The sequence below is a fragment of the Bos grunniens genome, chromosome 1 (assembly GCF_055505025.1).
Source record: "Bos grunniens cultivar Pamir isolate PY7600 chromosome 1, Bosgru_T2T1.0, whole genome shotgun sequence".
Lineage (NCBI taxonomy): Eukaryota > Metazoa > Chordata > Mammalia > Artiodactyla > Bovidae > Bos > Bos grunniens.
This window is the reverse complement of record NC_141165.1, coordinates 63,869,866-63,884,244: the sequence shown is the minus strand read 5'-3', so window position 1 is coordinate 63,884,244 and position 14,379 is coordinate 63,869,866. Positions and strand designations below refer to the sequence as shown.

The 14,379-nt window shown below is 35.9% G+C and overlaps 1 protein-coding gene across 4 annotated transcripts in view; it reads right to left on the bottom strand.

The window, feature by feature from the left end:
* Positions 1-14,379, bottom strand: part of NLGN1 (neuroligin 1) — a 969,997-nt gene that overhangs the window by 513,136 nt on the left and 442,482 nt on the right. The gene's annotated exons all lie outside the window — the stretch shown is intronic.

Below are 14,379 nucleotides of genomic sequence, written 5' to 3'. Positions count from 1 at the left end.
TGAATGCAGAGTTCCAAAGAATAGCAAGAAGAGATAAGAAAGCCTTGTTCAGTGATCAATGCAAAGAAATAGAGGAAAACAACAGAATGGGAAAGACTAGGGATCTCTTCAAGAAAATCAGAGATACCAAAGGAACATTTCATGCAAAGATGGGCTCAATAAAGGACACAAATGGTATGGACCTAACAGAAGCAGAAGATATTAAGAAGAGATGGCAAGAATACACAGAAGAACTGTACAAAAAAGATCTTCACGACCCAGATAATCACGATGGTGTGATCACTGACCTAGAGCCAGACACCCGGGAATGTGAAGTCAAGTGGGCCTTAGAAAGCATCACTACGAACAAAGCTAGTGGAGGTGATGGAATTCCAGTTGAGCTATTCCAAATCCTGAAAGATGATGCTGTGAAAGTGCTGCACTCAATATGCCAGCAAACTTGGAAAACTCAGCAGTGGCCACAGGACTGGAAAAGGTCAGTTTTCATTCCAATCCCAAAGAAAGGCAATGCCAAAGAATGCTCAAACTACCACACAATTGCACTCATCTCACACGCTAGTAAAGTAATGCTTAAAATTCTCCAAGCCAGGCTTCAACAATACGTGAACCGTGAACTTCCTGATGTTCAAGCTGGTTTTAGAAAAGGCAGAGGAACCAGAGATCAAACTGCCAACATCTGCTGGATCATGGAAAAAGCAAGAGAGTTCCAGAAAAACATCTATTTCTGCTTTATTGACTATGCCAAAGCCTTTGACTGTGTGGATCACAATAAACTGTGGAAAATTCTGAAAGAGATGGGAATACCAGACCACCTGATCTGCCTCTTGAGAAATCTGTATGCAGGTCAGGAAGCAACAGTTAGAACTGGACATGGAACAACAGACTGGTTCCAAATAGGAAAAGAAATACCTCAAGGCTGTATATTGTCACCCTGTTTATTTAACTTATATGCAGAGTACATCATGAGACATACTGGGCTGGAAGAAACACAAGCTGGAATCAAGATTGCTGGGAGAAATATCAATAACCTCAGATATGCAGATGACACCACCCTTATGGCAGAAAGTGAAGAGGAACTCAAAAGCCTCTGGATGAAAGTGAAAGAGGAGAGTGAAAAAGTTGGCTGAAAGCTCAACATTCAGAAAATGAAGATCATGGCATCTGGTCCCATCACTTCATGGCAGATAGATGGGGAAACAGTGGAAACAGTGTCAGACTTTATTTTGGGGGGCTCCAAATCACTGCAGATGGTGATTGCAGCCATGAAATTAAAAGATGCTTACTCCTTGGAAAGAAAGTTATGACCAACCTAGATAGCATATTGAAAAGCAGAGACATTACTTTGCCAACAAAGGTCCGTCTAGTCAAGGCTATGGTTTTTCCTGTGGTCATGTATGGATGTGAGAGTTGGACTGTGAAGAAAGCTGAGCGCCAAAGAATTGATGCTTTTGAACTGTGGTGTTGGAGAAGACTCTTGAGAGTCCCTTGGACTGCAAGGAGATCCAACCAGTCCATTCTGAAGGAGATCAGCCCTGGGTTTTCTTTGGAAGGAATGATGTTAAAGCTGAAACTCCAGTACTTTGGCCACCTCATGCGAAGAGTTGACTTATTGGAAAAGACTCTGATGCTGGGAGGGATTGGGGGCAGGAGGAGAAGGGGACGACAGAGGATGAGGTGGCTGGATGGCATCACTGATTCGAAGGACGTGAGTCTGAGTGAACTCCAGGAGTTTGTGATGGACAGGGAGGCCTGGCGTGCTGTGATTCATGGGGTCGCAAAGAGTCGGACACGACTGAGTGACTGATCTGATCTGATCTGATGGTCCCTCTAAAGAAGTTTTTCTAGAAAATTAATCCAAATATAAACTGTAGACTATACATCTGCTTTGATAAATATTATATATTGACCCTAAAACAGAAGAGTTGAACATACACTCTGAAAAACAAGTTTCTTATGACTTTAAACATGTTTAAATTATGGCATGTTTCAAGGGAAAACATTATGTAATGAAGCAATGTTTTTATTTATGTTTAAAAGGAATAATAAATATTTCTTAAAGCTTATAATATGAAATGAAAAAAAAAAACTTAATTCCAGCACAATTAAATAACTTAAGAATAGTTACATATTTTCTATCAGAAAAACTATTCCTAATTATGATGATATTAACACAAAAATCCTTTTCAAAACTTCTTTTTGTTTGAGTGTGTTGTATATTCTCTACGAGAACTAACTTTTCTGGAAAAGATGATGTTTTTCAAAGTTCAAGTACAAGAAGCTAGCACATACCAGTATAGAAATTAATATTTCTCTTGGATCTGTCTTATCTCAGGGTATGCCTCAGCTCTTTAGAAAGAGTTTCTAAATGGATATTATTATCAGTTGAGAAATATAACTTGCCTCATATATGCAGATTTTTTCTAAGAATAATATCTAAATCTATGGTCCTAATTGCACTTTTAGAAAAAAATGGATCAGGATGAGGTTAATCAATAGTTTATGATCTCTCAAGCCACCACTGTCTGCTCATGGCAATAGTTGAGCACCTGTAAATCAATTCAAGATAGGTAAAGTATCAAAAGGCAAAGTCTAAAAAACATTACAAAAATATTTTCCTTTTGTTTCCTCTTGCATTTACAAAAGAGCAACTCAAATCTGAGTTCAAAAAATTTATATAGATTGCATAGCCCATTACACACATAGAATCCATAGTTACCCTTTCTGCCATTTTTATATATTTTAATTCAAACACTGGTGTTTAATACTGTTTTTTATGTTTAATGCCCAGGAGCACCAATCTTTTTACTTATCCCAAGCTAAGCAGGAAAGAGAATAAAGCAAGTATTAAATGCAGGGTAAATGCAGAAATTGAGAATCCACCATGGCTCACCAGTAAAGAATCTGCCTGTAATACCACACAGGTTCAATCCCTGGGTCAGTAAGATCCCCTGGAGAAGGAAATGGCAACCCACTCCAATTTTCTTGCTTGGGAAATCCCATGGGCAGAGAAGCCTGGCAAGTATAGTCAATAGGTTCACAAGAGTCAGACATGCCTTAGTGACTAAACCACAACCACCAAAGGCAGAAATCATTTATCAGTTTACAATAAATTACAGCTTTCATGTATTACAGTACCAGTACACAGTGTGCTTCTCCAGAGGATACTTTTCTCACCACTTCGCCTGGGGGAAAAATACCATTTTGCTACCATTAACAAGATCTAACCTCATTTATATGGGACTAGACACAAGGCTCATGCATGCACATAGTAGTACTCTTCACTACCCACATCCAGCATCAGCCATCCTTTCCACCTCGTCTGTATCCTAAGACATGTATATCCCAAGAAGAGGAGACAGTGAATTCATTTGCATGTTTATTAGTGAGTTTTGAATTATATATACTGAGTACTTACTAGTCTGAAGCATATTGGAAAACCAAATAACACAAAGTATTTCTAGTTTGGGTTGCAAGGCAGCTACTATATTAAACAGTTATTACATGCAACAGTAAAAAGTAGGATTGGCTTTCTGCATGCCCAAGTGAAAGCTATGGGAGCACAAAGAAGAGACAGATCTGGCCTGGGTTAGCTCTGCAGAAGGTACGGTGATAGTTGAGTCTGGGAGATTGGGAAAAATGTGGCAAGTAAGATATTGGAACTGATCCTGGTAGGCTGTCAAGAAGTTAGCCTGGATTGTGTGGACAGGACTTTCCAGAAATGAATAAAAGATACAGTTTGCTGAAGAGAAGAGCAACAGCAGACCTTAGCAGACCTGAATGGCAGGAAATATCTACAATGGATCCTAGAGTTAATGAGAACCATTTGGAGATGATGATCAGAGGAAAACTAAAAAACAGAAATTAAAACTGAAAAAAAAAGCAAAAAATAATACTTATTTTTATAAGCTATTTTGCCTGCCTGTGGTGTGGAATGAAATTACATATAAATTTGAATCTAGAGGCTAGAAGGTCAGCTGGAAGACCTGGGACCCAAGGTGAACAGTCAGTAGCAATAGAAATAGAAAGAAGGAAACAAATGTAAGGAATTTAAAAGAAAAATTAAATTGTACCAATTAAAAATAGGAAGACAAAGGAAAAGGAGCAAAATTCGAATGTTTATGAAGTAGTTCAAGAAAAGACTTTAGAAAGAAAAAAGAAAGAAAAGGAGGAAGACCTCATGAGATGCTCTGGCAGAGGAAGTTGCAGTATGTGTTGAAGGCAAAGTAGTGCAAGTGAATGGGATTTCGAGGACCCTGGCACTAGGTCATGGGAAGGTGAGGGAGTCCTGACTTGGTCTCATATTGAGGACTCATCAGAGCAAGGAAAGGATCATTTTTGATCCCTTAGCAAACTAAACCCCAAAGCAAAATCCTAGCCCAAATTATTTGTTTGGAACAAAGAGAAAAAAAAAAAAACAACTGATACTGGATGAAAAAGAGACCATATTCCATTTAATCATAATAATAATAAACAACAATGGAACTGCCTTACTACTTTGCATAGACTATCTCAGGGATATAAGGCTGATGACGGAGGACACTTGAATTGTCTCTGAAAAGAACGGTGTCCTGCTCTCTAAGGATTCAGTAGCTAAGGGCTAGTCCCTCCAGTGGGATTCTTTCCTGGTATATTTGCATTTCACAAACCAATTTTGCTCATTCAATTCTGATAGAGAACTTTGCCTGGTTAATTGTGGGTGGTCTGTTTGTTTGTTTGGATTTTTGTATTTTTAACCTAGCTGCTTGTTCAAAGGACTTATTTTGCTTCTAATTATCTTACATCTTTTAAAATTACTTCAAAATATTTATCTATCTTCCAATATTTAACTTTGTAAATACATGGAGAAAAACACAAACCAAAGCTACAACTGTACTAGCATAGAGGCCTTTCCAGAATCCTTCAGTCTACATTTTACCACAAACATTCTTTTTTTTTTTTTTTTTAACAGTCTATTCTTTTTGGAAATACAACTTAACAAAATTTGTGCTAATAGTTTTATTTGTTTGCTGCTAAGTCACTTCAGTCGTGTCCGACTCTGGGCGATCCCATAGACAGCCTCCTACCACTCTCCTCTGTCCCTGGGATTCTCCAGGCAAGAACACTGGAGTGGGTTGCCATTTCCTTCTCCAATGCATGAAAGTGAAAAGTGAAAGTGAAGTCGTTCAGTCATGTCCGACTCTTAGCGACCTCATGGACTGCAGCCCACCAGGCTCCTCCGTCCATGGGATTTTCCAGGCAAGAGTACTGGAGTGGGGTGCCATTGCCTTCTCCGTTTATTTGTTTAATGGCATTCTTTTTACTCACTGTGAGGTTCAGAAAGGAAGGTTTCGGTCTGACTTTTTCCAACAATGTGACACAGACCCCCAACTACCAGGAACTGATAGTGGGCCCGTAACTTATGTTCATGGAATAAGTTCATGGAATAATGTTCATGGAATAAGTCAATGACTGAGTTAAGATGATGGTCTCTGCTCTGAAAAGGAAACTCAATATCTTTTTGTTTATGGACTAGTGAGTTGCAATCCTTTTGAGTGCCTGAAAATAGTAGTCCAATTCTAGTCACAGATCACTGTAACTAGAAATGAAGGAAATGTTTCTTCTGTTCTGAGGTCTTATTCCAAACCACTGGTCTTAATGAAATCATAAACCACATACTTCCAACCCTGTCACAGAATTTTTTTTTTTAATCTCTTTTTTAGGACAACCCAGAGATTCAATGTGGTCATATTAACAACACAGAAACTTAAATAAGACATCATAGTACAATATTGGCTTGGGAAAAAAATTCCTTCAGGTTTTTCCATAAACATCTTAAGGAAAAATCTGAACAAACATTTTGGCCAACCCAATAATTTATTGCAGTTTCTTGTACAGGCCAGTCTCTGGAATAATATTGATCATATTAATTCATATTCCTCTAAGCAGGAATTCAATAGAGTTCTCCATAATGATGGTTTGATTTTTTCCATTATCAAAAAACAGAGGCAAAAGCAGCAAAACCCCTGTGATGCTCTTCGTATAAAAGACAGATTCCCATGCTCACCTGAGTCAGGCAACACTCAGTTTGTGCTTCAATCCTTTATGAGCAAAATATCTGTCTCATTCACAGAATTTACCAAGCATGTCTCTTTAATGAAGCACAAGCCATTTTTTGTTTTGTTTTGTTTTGTTTTGTTTTGGTATCCATAACAGAATGTCAACTTTGATCAGGGTCTAGGCCTACTCAACACATTTTTTTAAATGCAAATCTAATCAAGTCACTCATCTGCTCAAAGCCCTATCATTGTTTCTCATTGTTATTGGAAGTCCTAAATCTTCAATGAGATGTCGTGTGACCTGCTGCCTGTTTTTAGCCTTTTTTTGACACTGCTCACCCCTTACTCAAAGCATTCCTGCTAGCCTTGCTCATATCTTTTAATATGCCAAGCCTCTCTCTTCCTCTGGCTTTCACTCAGACTTCTCTCTCGGCCTCAAACTTGGCCTCCTCCACTCCATGACCACATCAGATGAGCACTTATTGACTCTTCAGATACACTTTAAATTTGTTTAATAAATATTTTCTGAGAAAATACCATGTGTCAGAGATTAAAACGGGATCCCCAGGTGGCTCACTGGGTAAAAAATCCACCTGCAACGCAGGAGACACAGGAGACGTAGGTTCGATCTATGGATCAGGAAGATCCCCTGAAGGAGGTCATGGCAGTCCACTCCAGTATTCTTGCCTGGAAAGTCCCAAGGACAGAGGAGCAAAGGGTTGGACATGACTGAAACAACTGAGTACACAGCACATGGGGACTAAAAGTAGCCTAAAGAGATTTCAGAGTGCCAGAGAGTAATAAAATTTTAAAATTCAAATATAAATAGGAAGTAATTGGGTATGGGCTTCCCTATTAGCTCAGTCAGTAAAGAATCTGTCTGCAGTGCAGTAGACCCAGATTCGACCCCTGGGTCAGGAAGATCCCCTGGGGAGGGAAAAGGCTACCCACTTTAGTATTCTTGACTGGAAAATCCCACGGACAGAGGAGCCTGGTGGGCTACAGCCCATGTGGTCACAAGAGTCAGACATGACTTAGTGACTGTTTCATTCATTCACTCAGTTGGGTATGACTGATCAATGCAATAGAGAGAATTTTCAAAAGTACGTGACTTGTAACTTGGTGACTCTTTGTAGACTGGATAAATGTGGACAGTCTCTCCAAGAAGAAGACATTTTAAACCAAATCAGAAGAATAAGTAACTGGCCCCATAAAGATCTGATGCAGGGGGAACAGCAAGTATAATATCCCTAAAATGGGAATGAGTTTGGTGTGTAGGAAGAACAAAATGTGGCTGGCATAGAGAGGAAGAGCATTTTGAGACAAATTAAGGGATACATGTACAAGAAGTACAGATACTAAGTGATACAAGTCCTTCTTCACACAGGGTTCTGTGAAACAGAGCAGAGACAGAGTTTGGATTCTATTCTCAGTGAACAGTGGGGAAGCTAGTGGAGGGTATTAAGCAGAAAAGTGAGCTGGTATAATTTATGGCTTAAAAAGATAATATAATTTTGCTGTGTGGAGAATGGATTATAGGTAGGGAGCAAAAGTGAAAGAGATAAATAATATAAGAGTCTCAAGGAGAACTGGCTTAGTTTGGCAAAGGGAGAAATGGAAAGGAGACAGATCCAGGATATATGTTGGAACAAGTCACTGAGAGAAGCTGATGAATTGGAGGTTCAGCCTAAAGAAAAGACAAATTGGAAAAAGTCTGCAGAAGTTTTCTTTGCTTGTCCAGATGGATGGCATTACCAATGCCATCAGTGGGGGTTGTGCTCAAGAGAAGACCATCTGGGCTAGAATCCTGGTTCTACCACTTAACACTCTTTGATCTGCATGAGTATGAACTAGTTACTTAAGCTCTCTACTCATTTTTTTCTTCATTTATAAAATCAGGAAAATAACAATCCTACCTCATAAGGTTATTATGGGAATTTAATAATCCAATCCTTGGATTCTCCAATGGGGAGCCCAAAAAAAAAAAAAAAAAAAAAGTGATCTATGCAAACTGCCCAAAATAGCTTTTGGAATTTCTCAATGAATGTGACTGTGATTGTTATTACTGTTGCTGCAATAATTACTATAATCTAGATGCAGAAGACAAATATGCAGACCTGAGAAAATCAACATATTTCAGCTATTAAGTTGGAGATTTTCATTAATCATTAGAGATGTCAGTAGGTGGAAGTACATAAATCTGATGCTTTGAGGAACAGTCAGTCCTAAAGATGCAGTTTGGAAGTCACTATTTATAGGTGGTATTTAGAACCCTAAGAAACACCTGGAGTAACAGGAAAATTTGGCCTTGGAGTATGGAATGAAGCAGGGCAAAAGCTAATAGAATTTTGCCAAGAGAACGCACTGGTCATAGCAAATACCCTCTTCCAACAACACAAGAGAAGACTCTACACATGGACATCACCAGATGGTCAACATTGAAATCAGACTGATTAATTTCTTTGCAGCCAAAGATGGAGAAGCTATATACAGTCAGCAAAAACAAGACCAGGAGCTGACTGTGGCTCAAATCATGAACACCTTATTGCCAAATTCAGACTTAAATTGAAGAAAGTGGAGAAAACCACTAGACCATTCAGGTATGACCTAAATCAAATCCCTTATGACTATACAGTGGAAGGGAGAAATAGATTTAAGGGACTAGATCTGATAGAGTGCCTGATGAAGTATGGATGGAGGTTCGTGACACTGTACAGGAGACAGGAATCAAGATCACCCCCAAGAAAGATAAATGCAAAAAAGCAAAACGGCTGTCTGAGGAGGCCTCAGGGAGTTGGTGATGGACAGGGAGGCCTGGTGTGCTGCGATTCATGGGGTCACAAAGAGTCGGACACCTCTGAGCAACTGAACTGAACTGAACTGAGAACCATAAATAAATTCTCCTATGGATACATGGTAAGGAAGGGAGCCAACACATCTGCGTAGCGGCACTTCGATATTTAGGTATCAGGGTAAGAAAGAACAAAAGGAGCTGAGAAGGAGCAGATAGTTAGGCAGGAGGAAATCCTGGCATCAGCAAACAAACAAGCATACACGCAAGGGACTAGTAACTGTGTCCTGTGCTATGGAGAGATGAGATAAGGTAAGAACAGAGAAGTGACCAATGGAATTGACAATCTGAAAAGCTCCTATCTATCTACAGTTTCTTTTTTTCCAAAAGACAAACAATATCTCTATTCCAGGAGATCATTTAAGCACTCAAACTAAAATTGATTACCATCCAGCCCCTATTAAACCTCAGTTAACACAACTGGTATTTGAGAGAAGAAATCTATGGACCAGGTTAACTATCATTGCTTTATATTGGTTTTTAGTTCTAGTCTATTAAATGTGAAACCACCAAATGTCTTACTTGAACTGCATTTGGTTAGTTCTTTGCTAAAATGACACTATAAATGTTGTAGACATTCATCAATGTGTCTTTGGCTTTTACAGAGGGTTAGTATATAAACATGTGCTGAGAATATTTCTATATCTTCTAATGGCATAAAGACTATCACATGATTTCTATTTTTTTATTTTTAGTATTCCAAATACATACAACTCATGATAAATTTCTCTGTAGTATACTGTGAAAAAAACGTCTGTGTATTTTTCTGATATACACGTTTCCTTTATCTCATAATAACAATTATGAGATTCAATCCATTATCCTTTTTACTTTGCCTCTAAGAAATTGGGATACATATTTATGTTCAATTCCAGTATATTTTCAAAGCCTAAATTTCTGAATCTTTCTCTATAATCTATGCATTCATATTCCATATGGTTTTATCAACCTATGTACATGTGTGTGTCACAAGTCACTTCCAATTTTTTGAAGCAGAAAGAGTATAAACAAATACAAATAAAAAGAATGTCTTTCTCTCTTCATTTAATCCCATCCTTCACGGTTTTGCTCAAATACTACCAAGTCCATGAAAACATCTCTGACTCTTCAAGGACAGATTGATTCCCTCTTCCACCTACTAATAACACATTTGGATGACAGGGTGATATTAGTATCATAATATATAATATTTGATTATATTATATATATATATCTCTCTCAAATATAAGGTCATATTTAGAGTTTGTTTCTTTCAGGCTTCAGAGCCAAAGAAATTTGAAAAATGCAAAAAATAATGACAAAACATTGAGTCACTTAAATGAATATATTTTTCTTTTTAAATCATGATCATTACCTAAACTTTAGCAAATCTGATAAACTTCTCTGATTCAAATAAGAATCTCATCACTGTATCATGTTGATCCATCTGATATTCTATGTTTTCTTTCTCTGTTGTTCTGATTTTTTATATATCAAGTGACCATGTACATACAAATCAATTAATAAATACATATTATTATAAAATATGAAGTAGAATATCAATATTCTTTATTGATTGCCTATTTCCTCCCTCGATTAGACTGAAAACTCTTTAAAGATAAGGATTGTACTATTCTTATATTTATACGTCTTAGAAGATATACAGTATTAGAAACAAGTGTTATATATTTGATGACCGACAACTCCAAATTTAAATTTATTTCTTTCATTTGTCTCATAATATTTGAAGCATTATTATTGCATAGACATCATACTTATAAGAATTAACAGGTCTCACAACAATAGAATAAATATCAATTTAGGTGTTCATTAAAATTTATATTCAGTAATGTTAATAAAAGTTTGTTTTAGATGGCTTTTATGCTGTTGCTGCTGCTAAGTCGCTTCAGTCGTGTCCGACTCTGTGCCACCCCAGAGACGGCAGCCAACCAGGTCCCCTGTCCCCGGGATTCTCCAGGCAAGAACACTGGAGTGGGTTGCCATTTCCTTCTCCAATGCTTGAAAGTGAAATGTGAAAGGGAAGTCGCTCAGTCATATCCGACTCTTAGCGACCACATGGACTGCAGCCCACCTGACTTCTCCATTCATGGGATTTTCCAGGCAAGAGTACTGGAGTGGGGTGCCATTGCCTTCTCCACATGACATTATATAGTTAGCTAAATATAATTCTTCAAACATAACTGGTAAATGAACTAGCACTTAATTATTTTTTCCATAGATGGGTAGTAGAGACATTAGATTACTAAGCAAAATATTTAATTAGACCCTTTACTAAGAAGTTGCCAAATGTCCAGAATTATCAGTAGCTCTGAAATATTTAAGAGAATTTTTTTCTAAAATAAATCACATGTGTTTGAATTATGAATGCATAATTGCCTCTAAAATATCCATATCAAAATAAAACTATCTTATTATATTTCCATCAAATAAAAATTTTATGTTTATCTAAGATCTCCATAGAGATAATTTTTAAACTTTTTTTCTCTAAAAAACAATAAATTTATTCTAAATTTAGAGAGGGGGTTGAAACACATTTTTAACACTAAATTAGTGAATGTATGCTTCCATTTTTAAGATCTGAAAATATATTTGGATGGTTTCTATTTTCAAAAATGTTTATTGCATATCTCCTCTTAATACAGAAGAATTTATTTCATATTCCCTTTCAATGCTTGTCCATAAGTACATATACTTATCCTATGTAAAATAAAAAATTATTTAATACTACTTTCCTCTCTTAAGACCACTTAACCAAAGCATTTCTCACTGTTTCCAACATTATAATTTTTATTCTGATTTTTTAACCATATACTATTGATAGAACACTAAAAATAACTATTAATAATTATTTAAAAAAAAACATTTTAAAGAGTAATTTATATAATATGTATTAGATAACAGAGGACAAAGAGTTAAAATAAGGACAAAGAACATATACAACTAAAGTCTAAATTTTTACTAAAAGAATGTGACAGTGAATAACATATAGTTGTGGAGAACTTTAAGAGAACCTGAGGAAGTAGGTTAGCAGGCAGAATCCTCTATACTCTAGCCATTTTTTTTTCATCAACCTTATTACAGTTTTTTTTATCACCACCAATATAGCATTTCCAATGCAATGATAGAGATAGTCTGCGTTACCATTTTGAAGGAAACCAAGACAGGGTCTTGGTTGGGAAACAATGTTATCACTGGAGGTATTTTTTTTCCTTTTATGCTAATTCTACTTTGCAACAAACAAAATATATATATATTTTTCATATAAAATACTTTAAACTGTGAACTTGGCTGCTAGATATCTGTATGAAATTTTTGACTGAAACATTATCACATTTTACTTATTGCTAAAACAAACTTGTAATAGTTTTCCTCTGGGATGGCAAATTCAAAGCAAAACTAATTACATTACCTGTTTCAGTCAACTTGATATGTTTTGTCAATCACCTGAGATCAAGTCTCATAATTAACCAATTTATACATTGGACCCCAAAATTCATTTCCATAACACCAAAACATTCAAATCAAAACACAGCTCAGGATATACTCTGACATGTGATCAAATCTTATTTTCTACTTAAAGTCCAAAATTCTCCCAAGAGCCAACTAAATAGCAATACTTTTGGATACCACACCCAAGAAAACTTGGCTTACCTTGTTACTGTTAGACAAAGTATTAACTACAACTAAAACCCTACAGTCTTTACTCTTGCAGTCCCCCTGGTACATCGGCTGTTGTTCTAGTTGTGGTATAACACACGCAAAGTGTGCTGAAACAAATATTTTGATAATTTATTCTTCATGAATTAATTCACTTAAATACTTTTTCTAAGGCCCAACACATATTTTAGGAAGTCACCAGAAAATATCGGCTCTAGAGGTAAGGTTCCAAAACACCCCTAAAAATGTTTCACTAACAAAGTTTAGTACTTTATGGTGTAAGGGCAGATAAACATTAGGGTATGATGTCTCTTAGAGGAACAAAGGAGCCCACTAAAGTTTAAATCCTAAATGCAGCAGAGCCAGAGCAAATATTTAACACTGGAAAAATTATCCATTATCAACCCCAACACTGCCTGCCATTATACAGATGAAGTTCTTCATTTTTTAACTGGTGAATCTTTTGGCCTGAAATCCAATCATTTAGAATACACATTTAAAGAGGATACAAAGACCAAAGTCACGTCTTTATCAGTTCCAAATAAATTTTTAAAAATGGGCGAAACTTGTACTAGCATAACAGCACAAGTTACTCTATGAGATCTTATGTGAGTATAACCAATCATAGGCAACATGATGTATGGCCAAAAGACTTTTTAAAATAAAATCACTGAATATAACTATGCAGATCTTCAATCCTTGAAAACACTATTACCATAATTTGGCATCTAATTTTGAATTTTCAATTGGAAAACTAGTCACTGCATCAAGATTTTCAATTTAATAAATTTAGAAAAATATGAGAATAATAAACATTAAAAACAATTTAGCTATAAACAGTGCCATAATTAAAGTTACATGCATTAAAGATAGTGAAGATTCTCACATTCAAATCTTGTCTAACAAACCAATGACAACACTAGGATATTTAAGATTAATTTGAGAAGATTATTATTAACATCTCTTTATATATCTTCTAACATGGAGAGTTTTCATTGGCGTGAGGTCATTCACCCCTATGTAGTGAAATTATAAGAACATCTGAACCAATGCATGATTACACATGATGGGTACTTGAACTGATGTGTATTTGAACAATGCTACAGAAATATTTTACACCTACATTGCTAGAGTGTACCTATTATATTATCCACCATATTCCAAATTCAAAATTGCACACTAGAAAAAGATCAAGTCTCACTTTGCTTTGCTAACACATCCCCTTCCCCAAAACACACAACCTTGATTGACAAAATTATTCCTTTTTATATTTTAAGATTGGCATAAACACAGAACTAGGATTACATAGAAGGGATTAGAATAATAATAACTAACACTGATGAGAAAAATAAACTGATTCTCAATGTGGCTAAAATAAATGATATGAACAATTATTGTGAAGGAGAATATAATTCAAACTTGTTTTTCAAAATGTTTCAGAGTAAAGAATGAGTGTAGTATCTCTTTGTGCCCAAGTAACATAAATTATAACTTCTAAGTGCATAGTAAGAGATAGGACTTTGATCAATTAAGATTTAAAAAACAACTTCTTGTAATAATTGTACTCTTAGCAAGTATTTTTAAAACACCACAGATAGAGGAGTTTTATTAAATGATACAGATTTTTTTACTCCTTAAATTGTGATAATACTGTAAAAAAACAAACTTATACAAGTAGAATAGCAAGTTTATACCTATTTCAGAGTACTTGATAATTTTTTTTAAATAATAACACTGCTCTATACTTTTCTTCAAAAAACAAAAGATCTAGAGTTTGATTTTGTTTCACATGCATATACATTATTGAACACACTGACACTTTGTGAAATCAATGTA